The following is a 12,472-nucleotide window of genomic DNA, read 5'->3' as shown; positions in this document are numbered from 1 at the left end:
TTTTGCAATCAATCTACACCCTAAGTGAGAAACTGAAAGGTTCCTGTGGGAATAGAGGGTGAGAGGAAGAGTTGTGAGATGAGGTAGAAAGGAGCCAGATCTCACAGGCTGTGAGAGGCATAATAAACACTAAATGTTAACTTACATATGGCAGGAAGCGGATAAACATAAAATACTCTTTTCCTCCTACCTTCAATCTCATAGAGTGATGTTACTTTGAAATTGTTGTCAAATCCTTTAGTTTTAGGTGTGTGCCTAAGGAAGGGGTTGTTCTAAGTGGTTAGAATGCTTGTCAAAGAAGTAATAGAAGTTTATTGTTAAACACATGATGATGTCTCTAAGTTAATGACTAGTGGACTATTTCCTTAGTAGTAAATTATCTATATTCTCAAAGTAAATCCAATATATAGAGACAGATGAAAACTAAATTGATGTGCCTAGGTTGTCTTTTGCACTGAAAGGACTAAAGACAGCATGGCAGTTAAACTGAGTTTTCATCTGAGGTTCCTTTTACTCCTTTTCCACAGGCTGTGTGTTGCCTGGCAGTCACAACCATTGGTTTGGCCAACTGTTGAATGCAGCCAACATCTGCACTATGGTGGGTGTATGAATGCAAAACGTAAGGAGCTCAAGTTATTCCTGTGCCTGGGATAGCACTCTAAATAAATTGGAGGCTTTAAAAAGTGGCCTTATGGCTCGGCACCCGTAGCACAGTGGTTATGATGCCAGCGGGTTCAAACCCAGCCCAGGCCAGCTGAACAACAATGCCAACTGCAACATAAAATAGCCGGGCGTTGTGGCAGGCATCTGTAGTCCCAGCTACTTGGGAGGGTGAGGCAAGAGAATTGCTTAAGCCCAAGAGTCTGAAGTTGCTGTGAGCTGTGATACCAAAGCACTCTACCAAGGGCAACATAGTGAGACTCTTTTGAAGAGTGAGACTATTCAAAAAAAAAAAGTGGCCTTATATCTTTCAGAAGATTTCTACCACTACCTGCTAGGAAAAGACTATATTTATAAGATGTGGGTATGAAAGGATTCTTCTTGAACCATCATCCTCTCAGGGACAGAACACTGGCTTTGCAGTGATGAATTAGTCAGTGATACATCAGGTAGGAGTATCTGACCTGATGTCCTGAAGCTTATAGGGTTTCCACTTCTAGAAATGGGACAGGCTAGAGATCCTAAAGTTTGTCTGATACAAAACACCTACAGAAGAAAGAGAAAATATCCTTTTAAATAAATGAATTAGCCTATGCAAAAGATATTCCCTCTAAGGCCAAGACCAGTATGAGAACATGAGTCCAGAGAGATGAGTAAGCTGAAACATATACTGACTGCTCTTTGGTGGCCTAATTGCTTGGGTTGGGGCAAAATGGGAGACAAAGCCCACCAAAGCCCACCTGGGTCCTGCATAAAGGTTGGACCCAGGAAGGGGTATGTGCATGGAAAAAGGATGGGTCAGGGAAGAAAGAAAAGAAAGGAAGAAAGAAGAGAGAGAAGGGGAAGGGAGGGAAGGGAAAAGAGGAGGGGATGGGGGAGGAGGGGATGGGAGGAGAGGGATGGAAGGGGAGGGGAGGAAGAGAGGGGGTAGAGGAGAAGGAAAGGAAATGAAAGGAAAAGAAAAGAAAGAAAAACCCTCAGAGACAAACAGCAAGAAAACTTTTCTCTCTTGGCCTTAACTCAAGGTGGAGGGAAAAATTCTCCCCTGAGAATTCATGGCCTAACTTTACAGCCTAACTTTACATAGGTTTAGGGGCTGAACTAAAACCATTCACGTATCTCTTCCTCCACCCCAAAAATAAAAAATAAAAGAAAACAAAAAGCCAACACTACCAACACAAACTCAATAACTGCATAAGCTAAGAATTTTAAAGCAGATCAAAATTGGTAGTATCCTATGTCTGATGCAAACAAACACAAATCCTACCACAAAGAATTTAACACTTAATAAGGCATTGAATAGTTCACACATAGTTCTAATGGAAACAAACTCACAAATCAGGAGAAATATAGGGAAATAAAGGACTATTAGTAAGAGTCGGAAGAAACAGTACAAACAGACCTACAAAATTCACTGTATTGGAACTAGTAGATCCAGAAGCTAATATAAGAATGTTTGACATATATAAATAAATAAAAGAATCAATTAAAAACATGAGTATAGCTCAAAACCATCAAAATGACAGTATATTTTTTAAAAGAATCAAGTGTAATAATTAAAATTGAAAATTTAACAGGGCTTTCGAATTTGGGACATGGTAGTAGCAAGCTAATATTCTATTATAACTTAGGAATTAAATACTTATAATTTTTTTCTTTGAAAACATTACAGATCTGTGGAAGCAATGGGGACTAGCTGAATTAAAATTCTCTACATGGAAGAACCTTTCCCAGATGAGCTGGCCATATTCTTCTCTGGAGACATTTTCCAAGCATGAGAACTAAGAACTGGGCATCTTTACTCGGAGAAGGAATCCAGCAGACCTTTATGTCCACTGGGATGGCATGATGGATTGGAATCTAGAGGAATCCCCAGATGTATGGCCAGTTTGCCCTGTGGAGTATTTGCTGAGTACTTGGGCATCCTGGAAGGGTGGAATGCAGGGCTGCAAAAGACAAGCTGAAACTTTTCATAGTCTTGATGTACTTAAAAACAAAGTTCTGAGAAAGACAAGCCCACAATAAACACAACGAAAGTTCTCATTCTGTACATATCTGAAACTACAAAGGTACTGTATCTAACTGAAGTGGCATCCTAGCCCAAGCCCAGCTCAGTTTCTAACTAGATTGAACTGATCAGTCCTTACCCCATTAACAGAGAAAGGGCAAACCATCTCTGGAAGAATATAAGATTAACTTCAGTTTTTATGGCTTTATTAAAATAGAATGTCTGCCTTACAATTTTTAAAAATTATGGGACATTCAAGAATGCAGAGAAATGTGACTGATCAAGAGAAAAAACAGACACAGAAGCAGATCCACAGATTATCCAAATGTAAAAGTAAACAGACAGGTACTTTTAAACCACTGTGAATATTTATAAAAATAGAAGGAAATTAAGAACAAAATGTGTGAAAATGGGAAAGTTCTGATAATATGAATTTATATAAAGAATCAAACGAACATTCTAGAAATGCCAAGTACAATACCTGAAGTTAAGAGCTTGTCAGATGCACTTCATAGCAAACTGGACCCTTAACATGATGGGATTGGTGAACTTAAAAGACTGTCAATAAAAAATAAGCTAAACTAAGGTAAGCTGAACGATCTTACCATTTGATCCAATAATTGCACTCCTTGGTTTTTCTGCAAATGAGTTGAAAAGTTTTGCTCACAGAAAACCTTGCCTGCAAATGTTTATCAAAGCTTTGTTCATAAATGCCCAAACTAGAAGCAGCCAAAATGCCTTTCAATGGGTGAATGGATAAACAAAACTGTGGTACATCTGTACAAAGGAATATTATGCAGTGATAAAATGAAATGAGCTATCACACCTTAAAAAGATGTGAATGAGCCTGAAATGCATCCTGCTAATGGCAGACTTTCATCTACATGACATTCTGGAAAAGGCAAAGTGACAGAGACAATAAAAAGATCAGTGGTTTTTAGGGGACTGGGGGTGGAATGGGAAGAAGTATAAACAGGCGGAGCACAGATCTGTAGGGCAGTGAACCCATTCTGTATGACACCTCAGTAGCAGATGAGTGACATTCATTTGTTAAAATGCATAGAAAAGGCTGAACCCAAATATAAACTTTGTCCTTTAGTTATTGATGATACAGCAGTATTAGTTCATCAGTCATAACGAGTGTACCACGCTAATGCAAAGTGTCAATAGAGAAAACGTGTGTGTGTGAGTGTGTGAGAGGACATGGGACCTCTGTGCCGTCTGCTTAACGTTTCCGTAAACCTAAAACCTCTCGGCTCGGCGCCTATAGCTCAACCGGCTAGGGCGCCAGCCACGTACACCTAGGGTGGCGGGTTCGAGTCCCCAGCCCGGACCCGCCAAACAACAATGACGGCTGCAACCAAAAAATGGCCGGGCGTTGTGGCGGGCGCCTGTGGTCCCAGCTGCTTGGGAGGCGGAGGCAGGAGACTCGCTTGAGCCCAGGAGATGGAGGTTGCTGTGAGCTGTAATGCCACGGCACTCTGCCCAGGGGGACAGCTTGAGGCTCTGTCTCAAAAAAAAAAAAAAAAAACCTAAAACCTCTCTAAAATAGAGGACAGTTTATGAATTTCTTCAAAAGACCATCCTTAGAAACTATCCAAACCAAAGCACACAGAGAGGAAAAAGGAAAACTCAATGGAATGTTCTAGCAGTACAGGTGAATGATACTAGATTCTGGCTAAATTAGAACAGACACGGAGCAGTCACAAAGTCCCTGTGAACGATAGTTAGAAGTTGTATGCTATACTCTCTGTAGAAATGTAAACTTTCTCTATGTTGTTTTATCATACACCTGATATCCTATTGAATCCCTACCTAGAAAAATATAAAACAAATAATAAGCTCAGGACCCAAATTCCTGCATAATTAATCTGTTACCACTCTATACATCTTAATGCAAGGCTGCAGTCACTAGAAATAAGTGAAATCTCCAGGGACAAGAAAACTAACCTAACCAAAAGGGAAAAGGAGTGTAAAAAATTGGAATCAGAGCTAGAGGCAGTGAGCAGGAAGAGAACAGGAAATCGGTGCTTGCTGCTTGGGGACAAGGCCAGAACCCATCAAAGTCACGAGGTGAAGAGAACTCAGCAGAGACTCCTGCACTGGGGTTAAAGTGGTGCCAGGCTGACAGAGGCTCCATACTGGTGAAAGAAGAAAAAGAAATTACGTTTCTATCTGAAGAAATGCCTCCCAGTTTAGCCCTTAGGATACTTCCACAGATTAAAATAAACCAAACAGGACTTCAAAATGAAAAATACCAAACAAAGAAGAAAACAGACCACCTTGAGAGTCACCACAAGTGCAAACAATGGATTTCTACGCCTATGAAATTAAGATATTGGAATCATCAGATAGAAACTATGATACCAATGCATTAAACAGTTACACAAACTGTTAGCACTGACTTTTAAAAATGAGCAAGCAGTAAGAAACTGTTAGGAGTGAGCAAGCAGGTTTAAAAGAGAAGCAAATAGAACTTTAAAGAAATGAAAAATATAACTGAAATGAAAACTGCAGCGAACAGTTTTAACAGCAGATAAGGCGTATGTGAAGAGTTAGATACCGGGAATGTGGATGGGAAGGAATTATGTGGCACACAGTTCAGGAGACAAGGACAGGAAGTATGAAGGAGAGATGAAGAGACAGAATGAAGATGTGGCACTTGTAACTTGAGTCTCGAATGGAGACAAGATAATGTCTAATAAGTTTCTAGTAATGACAAAAGACATGCATTCAAGGATACAGGAAGCATACTGTAAACGAAATGGATAAATAAAGAGTTCCACATTGGTAGGAAATTGAGGAACGCCAAGTCAAAGGAATCGGAAGAGGCCAGATACATAATCGCCTACAAAAGGAAGCCAAAGTCAGCAATATGGTCCAGTATTTCAAATCACATCATTATTTTATACAGCACAAGAAATAAAAAAGAGGTGTCAGACTACAATATACACTGAAAATCTGAATTCAAAGGTGTGTAAAGAAATTGATAAGTTGGGGGCAATTTATTTTATACAAAGATGCGCATAAAATATTCAAAAAGTCTAATTTATCGTCTTCTGTTAAAAAGCAGAGTATCTGTCTACAATAGCATGTGAGTCAGGAAAGGGTTGATCGGAATTACTGTATTTTGCCATGTAATAATGAGCACTTTTTGCTCATCCAAATTTTTCATGAAAAATTAAGGATGTGTTTGAAAGCAAAAGATAGTGACTTAAAAAATAAAGGATGGGCAGTGCCTGTGGCTCAGTGGGTAGGGCACTGGCCCCATATACTGAGGGTGGCGGGTTCAAGCCCAGCCCTGGCCTAACTGCAACAGAAAAATGGCCTGGCATTGTGGCGGGCACCTGTAGTCCCAGGTACTCAGGAGGCTGAGGCAAGAGAATCACCTAAGCCCAGGAGTTGGAGGTTGCTGTGAGCCGTGTGATACCACAGCACTCTACCAGAGCGATAGAGTGAGACTGTCTCTACCAAAAAAAAAAAAAAAAAAATTAAGGATGTACAATACACCTGGGTAGTATGGCTCTGGAGCAGGAGAGCCTAGGAGGTCTTCTGGGGCCCTCAAGCCCTCCTGCCTCGGGCCACCAGGTGCATGAGGGTCCAGTCCAAGAGGATCCAGGATCCAGTGGGAGTGGGCTGGAGCTCCTATGCAGAGCCCTGTGATCAGAAGAAGGGCCGGTGATGGCCCTGACTCCTGCCCTACCAACCATGCATGTGGACATCTAGGCCACAGCCCTTGATATGGGGGAGAGATGGAAGGAGTCGTCTTCACAGAGTAGGTGGCTGCAGGAGGGAGGTGAGATCTGCACATTTACCAGGGAAGCACTAGTACCCCCCAGATATGTCTCTCCTGGCAGAGAGCCAGCCACTTTTATAAATGGTGTTTTCTTGGAAGTTTGGGCCAAAAATATGGGTGCACATTATACCCAGGAATGCATTATACGGGCAGAATATGGTATAACATCCTACAGCCCATTATTATTAAAGAAGTTATGATAACAGATAATTTTAGACTAGATTGAGTATGCACTGAAAAAATTCAGAAGAAAACACAAGAAAAACTAAGAGTGTAAAACTTCCGATCTACTATAGAGGGAGAAATGGAATTTAAAAAAAGCCAATCAAGAAGAAAAAATCAAGAAAGAGAAACAAATAACACAAAATAATATGACAGAAAGACGACTTTATACATAAAAAGGAATAAAACTGTCTATAAAAGGTAGAGATTGCCAAGTAAAAAATTAAAATGCAGGTTTATTTGGCTTTCAAGAGACAAAGCTAAACCATAAGTACATGGGAAGATAAGAGGCAAAGGAAGTGAAAAATAAACATTACTAAATGCTAACCAGAACAAAGCAAGGGGAGCTATGTTGTAACACAGAAAACAGACTTTATTTAAGGCAAAAAGCACTGGCAATAAGGAAGTCACGACATGATAAAAAGGGTTCAACTCATCAGGAAAGCACACTAATGTAAATTTTGTTCACTCAATAAAATGTGTAAATACTGAAAAAAGGGGAAATGAACAAATCTACCAGGACAGTGAGAGAATTCAAAACACATTTCTTGATTATTGTTAGGTCAGGCAGACTAGGTAGTAAAAATACGAAAGATCTGAACAACACAATTAACAACCTTGATATAATAGACAAATACATAATAGAAAATAACAATTATGGCTGGGCAAGTGGCTCACGCCTGTAATCCTAGCACTCTGGGAGGCCGAGGAGGGTGGATTGCTTGAGCTCATGAGTTCGAGACCAGCCTGAGCAAGAATGAGACCCCACCTCTACTAAAAATAGAAAAACTGAGGCAAAAGGATTGCTTGAGCCCAAGAGTTGGAGGTTGCTGTGACGTATGTATGACGCCACGGCACTCTACCCAGTGCAACAGCTTAAGACTCTGTCTCAAAAAAAAAACAAAAAAAAGACAATAACAATTATAAACATTCTAATCTTTTAACTTTTATTTTGGCTTTTTGTTTTAGAGACAAAGGTCTCATTATATTGTCCAGGCTGATCTTGAACCCGTGCTCAGGCCTCCTAAGTAGCTAGAACTACAGATGTGTGATTCTGCGCCTGGCTAGAAAATAGTCTTTTTCTTTTCTTTTCTTTTTCTTTTTTTGAGATGGGATCTCACTCTGTTGCCCTGGTTAGAGCACAGTATTGTCATCATATGAGGTCTGGCAATTAAATTTGCGAACTCATCCTAGAAAAAGCGCTACATACCTCATTGCTGAATATCACTGCAATCACCTTCAAAGTACTTCTTTTAGGAAGCCATGCACCAACACCAGCAGCTAGGCCACCCTTCACAGCAATTTTGGAGCTCTGTTTCTGGAATGACCACCAGAGCTGCCGTAGTACGGAGTTTAGACAACTGAGTTTGTGAACTTGCCACCATGCATTTATGTTGTTGGCAGCACTGTACAAACTCAGTAAGATTTCAAAACCGTATTTTATCTCACAGGTATGTTGATGTCACTATGTGGCAGTGTCCTGCTGAGTGGCATTTATTATTGTTTTTGTGGGTGGCATATGACAGCTTTGATGATCATTCCAGAAAGTGTTCCAAACTTGCTCTGAAGGGTGGACTAGATCTGGCATCAGTGCAGATTCCCAAGGGGAGTACTTTGAAGGTGACTATAGTGGTATTTAGCAGTGAGGCATACGGCACTACCTCTGATTTCCTGAATTTAATTGTCAGACTTCATAACTCACTACAACCTCAAACTCCAGGCCTCAAATGACCCTCCTGCCTCAGTCTCCTAAGTAACTGGGATTACAGGGGTGTGCCTCTATCCCTTGGCTTATTTTTCTACTTTTTGTAGAGACAGGGGTCTCACTCTTGCTCAGGCTGGTCTTGAACTCTTGATCTCAAGCAACACCCCCCCACCACCACCTCAGTCTTCCAGAGTGCTAGGACTACAGGCATGAATCACCATGCATGGCCAAACAATCTTAAGGACACGAGGAACACTTAAAACAATGGCCCTACCTGGATATAAAACAAGTCGCAAAATTTTTCTAATAGGCAATGAAAGTTTTCATTGATACTGGTACAGGGCTGCTGTAACAAAGATCGCAAACTCAGTGACTTAAAACAACAGAAACACTCTCATAGTTCACTGGAGGCTAAAAGTCCAAAATCAGTGTCCCCATGCTTTCACAAACCTGTGGCGTTTCATCCTCCACGATTCCTAGGAGAGGACATGTTCCTCACCTCTTCCGGTTTCTTGTGGCTGCTGGCATTCCTTGGATTGTGGCTGCAACACTCCAACCTCTGCTTCCATGTCACATTGCCTTCTCCTGTCTATAATCTGCCTCTCTTATTAAAGACACTTGTGATTTAGGACCCATCTCGATAATCCACGGAAATGTCCCCAATCTCAAGACCCTTAACTTAATCACATCCGCCTAGACACTTTTTCCATGTAAGGTAACATTTAAGGGTTCAGAGATTAAGACCTGATGTCTTTGGGGGGATTATCCAGCCTACTGCAACATTTATCTATATATGTATACATAAAAACATATACATACATACATATATATATTTATAGTTTGTGGCAAGAGGGTTGTAAGTAATTTAAATGTGTTAACTTAATGTCCACACCAGTCTATGAGATAGATGCTATTATCAGTTTCATTTTTCAGATGGCAAAGCTGAGACATAGAAAAGTTATAATTTACCTAAGATATATCATCCATGATCTCTGACTGCAATACAATTAGAACCAATAACAAAAGGTTTTTTTTACCTTTTTATTTTGAAGGAATTTCAGATTTAACATTAAATGTGCAAAATAGTACAAAGAATTCACACATACCTTCCACCTAGATTCTCCAGATGTTGATGTTTTATCACATATGCTCTTCCATTTCCTATCTAATTTTTTCTGAACCTTTTGAGATTCAATTGTTGCTATAGTTTGTATGTCTATCCCTCAAACCTCATGTTGGAATTTGATCCCCAAGGTTGGACGTAAGGCTTAATGGGAGGAGTTTGGGTCATGGGACATTTCACTCATGAATGGCTTGGTGCTCTCCTGGAGATAATAAATTAGTTCCTGCTCTATTAGTTTCTGCTAGAGCTCGTTGTTAAAAACAGCCTGGCAGCACTGCTCCCTCCCTCCACTTCCTCTTTTTACATGTGATCTCTGCACATGCTGGCTCCCCTCTGCCCACTGCCATCAGTGGAATCAGCCTGAGGACTTCACCAAAAGCTGGGATGCTGGCACCATCCTTCTTGTACAGCCAGCAGAACTGTCAGCCAAGTGAACCTCTTTCCTTTATAACTTGCCCAGCCTTAAGTATTCCTTTATAGCAACATGAAGAGAGTTAAGATACTTGCATAGACAATGTTCCATTATCCCTAAGTATTCCAGTATGTATTTCCAAAAAAGGGGATTTTATTCCTTAAATAATCAAAATACAACTATCAAAATCAAGAAATCCCATTGATACAATGCTATTTACAGATCTTATTCAAATTTTACCAATTATCTAAAAAATGTCCTATAGAGCAAAAGTTAAAAATAAATTCTTTTTTCTTGGATGGACACAGTGGCTCATGCCTATAATCTCAGCACTTTGGGAGACTAAGTATTTGAGAGGGCTGCTTGGGGTCAGGAGTTCAGAACAAGCCTGAGCAACACAGTTAAGATTCTGTCTCTATAAAAAAAATGGACATTATTAGCCAGGTAAGGTAGCATGTGCTTGTTTTCCGAGCTACTCAGGAGGCTGAGACAGGACGATCACTTGAGCCTAGGAGCTCAGAGCTGCAGTGAGCCATGATCTTACTACCATCCTGGAGAACAGAATGAGATAACCCCTCCCTTACCCCCAGCCCCCATGTTTTGTTGACCTGAATCCAATCCAGAATCATGTGTTGCCTTTAGTTTTCATTTCTCTTTAGCCTCTTTTAACTCGAAACTTTTGATTGGCTGGTAATTTTGTAGAATATTCTTCAGTTTAGGTTTTTGTGATATTTCTATTTCTTCTTGACTATGTCCAGGTTATGCAGAAATATCATATAAAGTGATGCTGGGTCTTCAGTGCATATCAGGATACACAAAATATAAAACTTTTTTTTTTTTTTTTTTTTTTGAGACAAAGCCTTCCTCTGTTGCAACCTCAAACTCCTGGGTCCCAGTGATACCTCCATCCCAGCCTCCCAAGTTGCTGGGACTAGAAGTGAGTCACTGTATGCCCAGATAATTTTTTCTACTTCTTACAGAGACAGGGTCTTATTTTTTCTCAGAAGGGTCTTAAACTCCTAGCCCCAATTGATCCTCCTACCTTGGGTTCACAGAGTGCTAGGATTATAGGTGTGAGCCACTGCTCCCTGCCTGGGTTCAAATCTTAGATAGTACACATCATCAGAACATAAAATCAAGTCAACATAAAGTCTAAACATCATGCTTCACTACTATGAAGGTTTAGTATAATTTTTCATGCTCCTAGAAAAAGGACATTTTCATGTCATTGTCATGATTGCTGCATGTCAAATACAAGAGGGTACTTGCCAAGTTGAAGCACTCAAAGCCATAGCTCTGGAGTTCTAAAATGCTAAGGGATTTTCCAGGCAGAGTACGAGTATTTTCTAATGGGGTAAGAGAAAATGTATCTTTGTAAACCCATCCTTCTACCACTTTTCCCCCAAAACAATCGATAGCTAACATCTGAAAACAGATGAAAAACTGGCACAGGTCATTGTGGTGTCACTATTTCTAAAATAAAATGAGAGAAGAAAAAAGGACAATGTGTTTTTCAAAAAGCTAACTTTATTCAATTGAAATGACAATGCTTTATTGAGAGATTATGTTCTCCCTACTTTTGTGGTGCTGAAATCTATTTTCTCTTACATAATAATGCTAATAGCAGATGGTAGTCTGTTTTTTATCCTGTTTTTGTTTTATGTCCTTAGCTGGCAAAATTAAAAGCCAAGAACGCTTAAATGCCTAATTAAAAAAAAAATTTTGTATAAATTTACTAGTTCTTGAAACTCAGAGCCTAGGAACTATCCACTAGGTAAAAGTCACCTTTTTTGTGTTATAGTATTGAATTCTTTGTTGGCAATTTCCCCTTACAAATTAAACATCAGTCTTGCTTTATATTAAGCCAGTGTAAATGTGGCCTTAATTTCAAGCACCAAAGAAATATACTTTCATTCAACACCATGGTTATGTCATGTTTTGTTAAAACTAATTATAATAGTGCCTAATGGGTACCAATTTAAATAGCATCTCCTTTCAATGATATCATTACTTTTATAGGAATAGCCTGTGTTACATTTGTGAGCACTATTGGTTCAGTGAAGAAACAAAGAAGGCTAGGGGTCTACGCAGGCTCCTCTTCTGGGTCAGAGTTTCAGTGGCATCAGAGATGGCTGCCAGTCTCCATGTACATTTTGGTCGTTTACCTTTATACATCATACCACACAGCTTTGGGTATTTGCATATATTTAAAGTAAGAAGAAATATGCATCACAGGAAAGCATAGTAGGGCTTCATGTATCAGAAATAACTCTATCTTTCACAATTATTTTTATGTCATTAGCTACTTTGAGAAAGAAGAGTTCCATATAAATGTATATATTGGAGTATACTTTTATATAACTTTATTACAGAGATATTTGTGAACTGCAGTGTCATCCCATAAGCACATCAATTCATCTCCATTCCCTCAAAGTGTTAAAAACAAAAAAGAATATCTAGACATTGCTTTTCATAATCAGTTTCAGAGAAAATACAATGATCAATGGCATTGTGGACCAGATAAAACTGTTGAGTTTTATGTTGGA

This window comes from Otolemur garnettii, unplaced genomic scaffold, assembly GCF_000181295.1.
Source record: "Otolemur garnettii isolate 467f Iridium unplaced genomic scaffold, OtoGar3 scaffold00001, whole genome shotgun sequence".
NCBI lineage: Eukaryota > Metazoa > Chordata > Mammalia > Primates > Galagidae > Otolemur > Otolemur garnettii.
Note: the sequence above shows the minus strand (reverse complement) of the source record.